The sequence below is a fragment of the Hyperolius riggenbachi genome, chromosome 7 (assembly GCF_040937935.1).
Source record: "Hyperolius riggenbachi isolate aHypRig1 chromosome 7, aHypRig1.pri, whole genome shotgun sequence".
NCBI lineage: Eukaryota > Metazoa > Chordata > Amphibia > Anura > Hyperoliidae > Hyperolius > Hyperolius riggenbachi.
In genome coordinates, this window is record NC_090652.1 from 166,194,730 (window position 1) to 166,204,472 (window position 9,743).

Consider the following 9,743-nt stretch of genomic DNA (forward strand, 5'->3'; position numbering starts at 1 on the left):
CCCCCCTGGTGGTGCCTAAACCTAAGACCCCCCTGTGATAAGCATTAATAACGTTTTAAAAAAATATTGTGCGGTTTTTCGTTTAAAAATAATGTTTAAAAAATTATAAATCATTAAATAATGTGTAATCATGAGAAGCAGTTATAAAACATTAAAAGTCTCCGGGCGCCGCTTTTAAAACGTTATTTTTCTCCGGCGCCCTTTTTTCCTGTTGGGCGCCCATTAAACGATATTTATTATGGGAGTGAATGGCGGCGCCCTTTTTGTCCACCTGCCTCATGCGCCCAAATTTCCTGCTTCCCAAAAAACACCAGCAATAGCATATTATTTTACATGTCCAGCTACTGCATTTGAAGAGGATAAGCGAGACAAATCATGGCAAAGTAAAAAATAAGAGTTATACTGCATATTGTAGCATTAATAATGCAAGTGTCTTTTGTAACCTTTAATCCATTTGACGTAAACATGACTGTGGATTCTGCTATGTTAAAACATGCTGACTCACATGATCAGCTGAGCTGCTACTGAAGAAAGAAGGAATAGAATCTTTCCTTTAGAAAGCAGAAGTTAATTGGCTAAGGGCATTATGAACTCATCCACATTCAAATCTGGGTCCTAGATTCTTATATTGAAACAAGATGAACATTTATAAAAGTAAGTAAGTGTACCTAATTAACTCACTTGGGACCATAGGAACTGGCACCTTTAAAGAGAAGATCCGGGGTCAATAAAAATAGGATCTATTTACCTGGGGCTTCCACCAGCCCCTGGCAGCCGTCCTGTGCCCTCGTTGCAGCTCCTCTCCCAGCTGTTGAGCTGGGGTCCCCTCCATTGCAGATGCCGATCGGCATCTACTGTGCATGAGCGAGTCTTTGCTGCTCGTGATCGTGATATGTAGCCTGCAGTGTTCTGCACAAGCGCAGAACTACTATGTCTGTCCAGAACACTCTGGGGCTTTTTCCAGCCCCTGGCAGCCGTTATGTGCCCTCATTGCAGCTCCACTCCCAGCCGTTGAAGATGGCAAACTGGTGAGGTCGGCATCTGCAATGGAGGGGACCCCGAGCCACCAGCTGAGAGCGGTGCTGTGGCGAGGGCACAGGACAGCTGCCAGGGGCTGGAGGAAGCCCCAGATATGTAGATTTCTTTTATTTTGCTCGGACCTTCCCTTTAAGGAACTGAGCTTTTTTTTTAAATTCCTTATTTCCTGATCCCTGTGATTGGCTCATAGAGATCAGGGGGTCAGGAGCCATTGAAAACAGCACCTGATCGAGGTACGGAACTCAGCTGAGTTCTGTATCAGTGGAGATGCGTTTTTGTGTTCCATGCACGGGAGCCTCCAGCATTAAAATTATGCCACATCAGGCTTAGGCAGCCAAGAGTGCACTGTAGTTTTAACTAGCGGCGGTCCCGAATCGGTTTATTAATTGGGCTTCTTGTTGTTTTCATACTGATGAGGTTTGATATAAAAAAAAAATCACAAACCACATGTGCAGAAACCTGAATAAAATGTTTTAGTTGATTAAAATCATTTCATATTCTTTAGAAAGCATTCACACACAATTATGGAGAACAACTGACTATAAAATATGTGCCAAGGGGGCGTCTATCCCAAAAAGGCACAATGAGAAATGGGCGCAAAATAGCGGTGGTAGAATATCTGTAATTTTACCAATATCCTATCATCACCCTCTGTACCCCAATTCTCACTTGAGGCTACTTGCACACCAAGACGTTGCGTTAGGTGCCACGTTAAGGTCGCATAACGTGCACCTAACACAACGTATGGTGCTGCAAGATAGGACGGTAGAGTGAGCCGCGTTAGGCGGCTCTATCCCTATAAGACGGGACCAAAGGGACCAAATTCTATCCCTATAAGGTCTCCCAGAGTGGCGCTGATTGGCCGGCGGGACCACGTGATGCGGAGCGAGGCACTCCGCATCACATGGTCCCGCCGGCCAATCAGCTGCCGCCAGTGCAGTGAATATTAAGTAGCCATGTGCGTGGCTACTGTAGCTGGCTCTCCCCGCCTCCTCTCTGCCCCCCACTGAGCATGTGCAAACAGTCTAACGCGGCTATAGCCGCTCTAACGCGTTCAGGAGAACGTGCAGCGTTACATGTAACGCAACCTGGGCTGTGTGAACAGCCCACTTGTGTTACATTGTTGTGCGTTGGGGGAACGTTACAGGCGCACTAACGTGCGCCTGTAACGTCCCTGTGTGTAAGCAGCCTGAAACCTCCCGCTCCTTTGCCTAACCCTAACCACCCCCCACTCATTGCTATTTTGCGACAGAGTAACTTATTGGGGAAATGCTGATTTAGTGATTTTCTCCTCTTCATAGAACACCTAAGTAACATCCAATAGACAGGAAGGCCCTAAGGGATGCTGCTTACAATACATTGTTGTTTTGAGTTGAAAATACATTGCAGAGAAACATAAGAATGTACAAAGATACTGGATAACTGTAAATAATGTTAATGTTTGGATTAATTTATACTCCAACACAATCACTACAAAGTTTTGCTACTTTACGACGGCGTCCTGCCGATTGGCGGGAACGCGACGGCAGCCCCAAGACCATGGTCCTGAGGGCGTGATTTGCTGGTGATTGCGCATGCAGCTTGAATGATCGCCACTAGGAGACTGTTAGAAACCATCTATTTACATTGTACAGCCCTGCGTTTTACAGCAGCGCTGTACTTGGGACAGCCGTGTCACACGGCTGTCCCCTGGAGAGACTCAGAGAGTGATGGGCTCTCATAGGCTGATGTCTATGAGAGCCGATTGCTGTGATTGACTGGGAGGGGGGGGGATGAGGGGGGGGTTGGAAACATTGGGTATAGAAAAAAAATCTCCATTTTTATTATTTAAAAAAAAACACAAATTAATAAAAAAAAAAAAAAAAAAAACACTGCCTGCAGCAGCGATCAGAGCCCACCAACAGAAATCTCTGTTGGTGGGCAGAAAAGTGTGGGGGGGGGGGGGGATTCATTTGTGTGCACCCTTGTGTGGCTCTGCAGCAAGCCATTACAGCTGCAGAGCCCTAATTTTTAAAAAATAACCACTTAAGGACCACAGGCTTTACCCCCCCCCCCCCCAGTGACCAGGCTAACGGGGGTCACAGCAACACAACAGAGTGGACTAGGAGGACAACAAGGACCTTATAGGCAGCGGTGGCCTGGAAGAAGCCCGAGGTAAGTAAATCTCAACTGCTCCACGCTGATTGGCATGAACTGGTTCTTATGGGGCTTGCAGGAGATCACGCGTGCCGATGCGCGCGCATCTCCACTTGGAAGCAGTCTCCCATCAGCGATTGACGCTCAGAGACTGTTAGATGGGGAAACCACCATCTATAAACATTGTACAGCGCTGCGATCTTCAGCAGCGCTGTACTGGGGACAGTCGTGTGATACGGCTGTCCCCCTTGCAGGCACAAAAGTGATCAGCTGTCATAGGCTGAAGCCTATGACAGCCGATCACACTGATTGGCTTGCGGGGGGAGGGAGGGAGGAAATCAATTTAAAAAAACCTTGAAATGTATTAAAAAATTTATAAAATAATAGGGGGGTTTAACACCACGGTCGTCAAGTGGTTAAACCCCCTGGCGTTAGATTCTTTCCAGATTTTAGGGTCTAAAAGTGGTGCAATTTATTTGCATGCTTTTAGACCCTAAAACTTGAAAAAAATAATGCTGCTAGAGCACAGGTGTTAAATTCCAGGCCTGGAGGACCAGATCCCTGCCAGTGTTTAGGATGGACTGAGAAAGAGAGGAATGTGTTCTACCTGATGGGCCACACTTTTCCTGATTCAGACCCATCAATTAATTTGAGCTGTGTCAATGTGTGAGGACCTCGGCCCTCGAAGGACCAGTTTGACATCCCTGCGCTAGAGATCCCTGGGATCCAGTGCTGCAGTTCTCCCTCCATCCTCTGGGTGGTGCTGTAACCCTGTAGTCATTTTTGTCATGACGACAGACAGTTATCTCTCCAGGGGGATGCAGAGCCTCCGTGCAGAGGAAGAAAAATGGCATCCCATGTCGGGATCCTCCGGGAGGTGTGTGAAAACGACCGATACACGCATAGCTCTGCATATACCTCTGGCAGCTACCATGAGTCACGGTCCTGACTTGTTTTTTATACTCCGAGCCAGACTCATGATTACTGCCAAAGAGGTTAATAATCACTTTAAAGGACCACTGTCGATTATAGCCTCCGTGGTGGTGTTAGTGTTGATGCCCCCTGCCCCCTATATAAATTCCCTGGTGGAATTACTGACCCATAACTCCTGTGAACTGTTTCAAAAATTCACATATTTTACCCTGCCACTTATGCTACACCTGAAGACCCCCAAATGCTAGTCACCTGACCTGTGTGCTTTTATCCAAAACTATGCCGATCTGCCACTGCACACGATTACCTACCCTAGCTTCTTTACTCCATGTATTTGGGAGTTCAAGTACAGGAAGCCTACACATAGTTACACAGTTATTTGGGTTGAAAAAAGACATACGACCATTCGAGTTCAACCAGAAAACAAAGTACAACACTATGGACGCTGGAAGGATAGAGAAAAGGAGCGGGAGGACACCGGGAGCTCGATCTGGTGTGTTATCATGGGTATGATGGACAAAAAGAAAATGTTCGTATATACTCACAAAGCCGGGTTGCACATATAGCAACAAATCTGAATCGCATGTGCGGAAGTACCGTCCCCACTCGGCCTTGTGTAGTCGCTTCGGTGGTCGCAGCTCCTCAAGGAAAAATACCACCCGCCTGGGTGGTAGCCCCCCATCAAAGGGGGGTAAAGAATGATAGAAGAGGATAGAAGGCCCAAGGGCGCCTCCTACCCTCTTTTATAAAAGTACAACACCAGCCTGCTCCCTTACATATCCCTGTTGATCCAGAGGAAGGCGAAAAACCCTTACAAGGCATGGTCCAATTAGCCCCAAAGGGAAAAATTCCTTCCCGACTCCAGGTGGCAATCAGATAAAATCCCTGGATCCCTAGATCAACACCACTGGGCATTACCTAGTAATTATAGCCATGGATGTCTTTCAATGCAAGGAAAGCAGATGCAGATATAGAATTTGCCATAACTACTTCCTGTGGCAATCCATTCCACATCTTAATCACTCTTACTGTAAAGAACCCTTTCCTAAATAAATGGCTAAAATGTTTTTTCTCCTAGCGCAGATCATGCCCTCTAGTCCCTTGTGAAGGCCTAGGGTCGAAAAGCTCATTGGCCAATACACAATTCAGAGAACATTTTTCCTATACTGCTATGCAGTTTTTCTGTTTCAAAGTTTTGTATTGTGTTGTTGTTTTTAATGCCCTTGCGAGGCCCCTGATTCAGTTATACCAAATGGGATGCTAACCCATGTTAGCATTCATGTTTGTGGCAGTAATGTGACAAAATGTGGAAAACTTCAAGGGGGCCGAATACTTTTGCAAGCCACCGTAGTACTGTTCTCCTTTAAAATTAGTTTTGCATCTATTGCTGCATTAGTTTAGGAGTAACTTTTTAAGATTCTTCTTTCATGACAAACTTAATATATACAGAATATAATAATTCCAGTATAGTGCTTTTCTCCTGTCAGACTCAAAGCACTTGCGAGGCAGCCACAAGAACATGCTCAGTAGGCAGTAGCAGTGTTTGGGAGTCTTGCCCTAGAAACCCTTTACTGAATAGGTGCACAGGCAGAGCTAAGATCCTAACCCTGGTCTCCTGGATCAGAGGCAGCCCCTCTTCCCCCAGAGAATGTAAAGTACCAAACCCCATGTGATGTCACAACCACTTCTGTTTTATGCTTGGCACCACCCCCACCCGCCTGATGACGTGTTTCAGGCTGCATCATGGAAGAACTGATCACAACGCATGGATGGAAACCTTAGACACTGCCATCTATGAACATCTGAGGTCTCAGCAGATCACATAACTTTGCACACAAGTCAAGAAGAGGCTGTACCAGCTTGAAACCAGACCCAGAGTATATGGTCTCACACTTTAAAGTCCCATTGGCTTGAGCAGGTACTGCATGTCCCAGGTGTACAATGCACCCCCAGCATATTTCTCCACCAGATGATATAAAAATGGTATGGCCACCTTTAGGGAAGATTGCTTGTTGGATTGCAACTGCTCTTCAAAACATAACTCCACTTTTATGCAGAAAAGAGACAGCTCTCTTCAGAGCAACAATATACACGGCAAGGATTTTAGCAAACTTTATTGCAGGCTCCTAGCGTGTCTGCTGTAGAAATACTGAGACAGGTAGTTTTGAATTAATGGTAAATGTGACTTCACATGACCACCTCAGGATTTAACATCCATTAAACAGGCTTTGGGATATGCAGAATCCCTCTCCACTAAAAATCAATCTTTAATGGCATTACTGAAAATAGTATAAAAACAATGATTTACAAACAGGCATTTTTAGTAAAAAATTTTACTATAAAGTTTCTTTAACAGTGAAGTGCCACCTACTGTACTGAATAGTTGTTTTGTTTTGTTATTAAAATGTATTGAATTCCACACTTCAGCTCCTTGTCAGGCTTGAAGGCATCAATAAGGCTGTCTAATATATTACCTGAACCCATGCTGCTACACAGTGCTTTGTCTGCATGTTGATAACTATCTCTTATGCTGGGAATACACGGTTCGTTTTTGCCTTCGTTTAAACCTTCGATTCGTTCGGTAAACGAATCGAGTGTTGAAAACGTATGTGAAAATAGTCATAATCTCATTATAGTTTCGATTAATAGACCCCAAAAACGAACGACTAGTGATCGAACATGTTTGATATTATCTCTCTTTATCCATCTAATCGAGCCATTGGTAGGCTTGATGGCTGTTCAGATCGATTATATATTCGTTTATGCTAGTCTGTCCCTGTAAAAAGGGATTTTCGTTTCGTTTCTTTGCAGCCTTCGATCATTGGAAAAACGAAACCATCAGAATCGGAAAAAAAAAACGAAACCGTGGGTGGTGATATTAACCGTATGACCGATTATTTCGGGATCGAAAAGGACAAAAGGCACAATCGAAACGAAGGTTTAAACGAAGGCAAAAACGAACCGTGTATTCCCAGCATTAGTAAAGTATTACTGACAGGCAGCTTTGATATGTAAGACTTTTATGTTCATTTCTTATCAGAAGAAAAGCCCAACTGACAGACACTTTTAATAGAAGGGCGCGCACACACACAGTGTTGGGACTCTGAAGTAATAGATATAAAGAAAGTTGTACCCTGTAGAAAAAAGATAATTGCAGTAACATTCTACCAAAAAAGGTTGAGATGCTGGGTAGTTGTGTAGATAAATAAAGAATGTGATAATTAGCATTAGCAAGTTATTTTAACCCCTATATGTAATTGAAAATCATAGATAAGTATTGATTTACCACAAGAAAGGTTCATGCACACAATGTTGAGGTAGGAGTGTGCTCAGTCACTATGAGTAGAAAGGTTAAAGAATTATGACCAAAGCAGCACCACTCCTTTAAATCTCAGTTCAAATACAGTTTATTAGTATAACTTCAAAGAACACCATCAATAAAAACATCTAAAAATACAAAGGACACCTCACGTAATATATAACAGTTCATAATCAAATATAATAACCTGAATACGGCATAAATAGTATATTAATGAGGAAATCACCTGGATAGCTCAGTGTGAGAGGTACCGCAGGGATAGAACCCGGGTTGCTGCTGTGCGACTTTATTTTAAAAGTGTTGCAAGCATCAAACTTAAAAACCTATATCTATCTTAAATCAATACTTAGGTTAAAGAATTATGACCAAAGCAGCACCACTCCTTTAAATCTCAGTTCAAATACTGTTTATTAGTATAACTTCAAAGAACACCATCAATAAAAACATCTAAAAATACAAAGGACACCTCACGTAATATATAACAGTTCATAATCAAATATAATAACCTGAATACGGCATAAATAGTACATTAATGAGGAAATCACCTGGATAGCTCAGTGTGAGAGCTACCGCAGGGATAGAACCCGGGTTCAGGAAGTCAGGTCTCAAATAAAGTGCATATGTGATAAACCATAACAAGATGTAGCAAAAAACATTTCATAGCAAGAAATAGTGATAAGTGCAATAAAGTGCCAGCGTGCTAAGATAAATAAGTCCCCAATGAGGGGATAGGGAAACCTGAGTGATTGATGCTGAGACCAACGCAGCAATATGGTGACAGATGGAGCAGGCTTACGTGACCCAGGATGGAGTATACCAACGAGGTGTCCGATGAGGAGGAGAGGCCCCCGGTAGACTGCTCTACCGGTATCGCGGCAGTCACGCCGCTTTGTCAAGAGTGGGGGGTCCCGTGTCGTTCCGGCCGAAGCGCCGGTCAGAAATAGTGTGCATGCGGAAGTCACGTGGGCGCAATCCGCGCACCACGTGATCCGCCCATAGGGCCGTCCAATACGGAGAAGGCGAGATGCGGACAGGAAGTAGACGTCCGTGGAGCGCAAGTTAAGTGAAAGGAACTCTGCGCTGGAGCGCAGGCTACGTAAGTATGGGAGGCGCAATGGGACAATACCAATAGTGATATTAGGGGTGGAAAACGCACCCTAGAGAATAGCATAATAGGGGGAACAATGACATGATACAAATGAGACATGCCAAAGGAGTGTATCAATATAAAGACATAGATGGTGACATCAGTCACTCAGATCTCAGCCTAAACCCTGTATATGCAGGATCCCAATCTTTATTAATCAATGGATACAGTATTATAAGTATGTAAATATTCACATCTACATTAATCTACAAAGAAAAACATCATAGCAACATATATAAATCAATATGTACGGAATAATAGGATTTACAGATCCATTATACTTTCAATCGTCCATAAGTCCATAGTAACAAAGCAAAAGGCAGTCCCAAAGAAATATGTCCGGTCCATCCAAGCCGTATAAGCGAAAAAATGCGCAACAATCGCAAATGAGACGCAGACAAAAAAGAGAGATGTCCATCTAAAGCATCAAAGTCCATGCAACACAATTAAGGAGTCCATCAAAGATAATAACAGTAGTTTAAAGCAAAGTCCACGAGAATAGTATAATTAACCACTTCCCGACCGCCCACTACACAGGGGCGGCGGGGAAGTGGAGCCCTGCAGGACGGCCTCACCCACAGAGGCGGCGGTCCATTTAAGGGCATGGGCGGAGCGATCGCGTCATCCGTGACGCGATCCTCCGCCGGCGCCTGTCACCGCTCGCTCGCCGCAACATCCCGCCGGCTATACGGAAGCGCCGGCGGGATGTTAACCCCGCGATCGCCGCATACAAAGTGTATAATACACTTTGTAATGTTTACAAAGTGTATTATACAGGCTGCCTCCTGCCCTGGTGGTCCCAGTGTCCGAGGGACCACCAGGGCAGGCTGCAGCCACCCTAGTCTGCACCAAGCACACTGATTTTCTCCCCCCCCGCCCCAGATCGCCCACAGCACCCATCAGACCCCCCCCCTGCCCACCCCCCAGACCCCTGTTTGCACCCAATCACCCCCCTAATCACCCATCAATCACTCCCTGTCACTATCTGTCAACGCTATTTTTTTTTTATCCCCCCCCCTGCTCCCTGCCCCCTCCTGATCACCCCCCACCCCTCAGATTCTCCCCAGACCCCCCCCCCCCCCAGACCACCCCCCCCTGTTTACTGTATGCATCTATCCCCCTGATCACCTGTCAATCACCTGTCAATCACCTGTCAATCACCCGTCAATC